The following is a 746-nucleotide window of genomic DNA, read 5'->3' as shown; positions in this document are numbered from 1 at the left end:
GTGATATTTTTTATGGCTCAAAATTGTCTCCCTGTTCAGGAGTTTAACCAAAAGAAGGAAAGTGACAGTCCTGAAGCCTGCAGGAGAAGCACCACCTAAATGATCTGGCCACCCAAGGAATGTTGAAAGGTGGGTGTCATGACACCACCGGTCAACACTTCCTGGTAAGAAGGTCATACATTCAAGTACCATCTCAGAGTCTAGCCCTCTGTGAGGATTATCCCACTTTGTGTTTCTGGGGCTCTGTTGAGGCACGTTTGCAAGAATGCCCACATTGTCATCAGACAGGACTGAATAGAGCTTTAGGAAAAGAAGCAAAGCCCATGGGCTTCCCTGGTGGCGCAATCGTTGAGAGTCCGCCTGCTGATGCAGGGGACATGGGTTCGTGCCCCAGTCCGGGAGGATCCCACATGCCGCGGAGCAGCTGGGCCTGTGAGCCATGGCCGCTGAGCCTGCGTGTCCGGAGCCTGTGCTCCGCAACGGGAGAGGCCACAACAGTGAGAGGCCCGCATACTGGAAAAAAAAAAAAAGAAGAAGCAAAGCCCATAGGCACTAGATTACGCCTAATAGCTGTGCAGCCCCCGTTGACTCAGGGTCAAGTTTGCCTTGGCAAAACAGAGTTGTGCCCTTGATCTGAACTTCGTTGACTTTCCCTTGACAAAGGAAGATGACAGCTAGGCAAGAGGGTGTAGGAGGCAGAGGGAATTCCAACAGAGAACATATTCAGGAGGTAAATGATTATTGTC

Source organism: Orcinus orca, chromosome 5 (genome assembly GCF_937001465.1).
Source record: "Orcinus orca chromosome 5, mOrcOrc1.1, whole genome shotgun sequence".
In the NCBI taxonomy this organism is placed as follows: Eukaryota; Metazoa; Chordata; class Mammalia; order Artiodactyla; family Delphinidae; genus Orcinus; species Orcinus orca.
Note: the sequence above shows the minus strand (reverse complement) of the source record.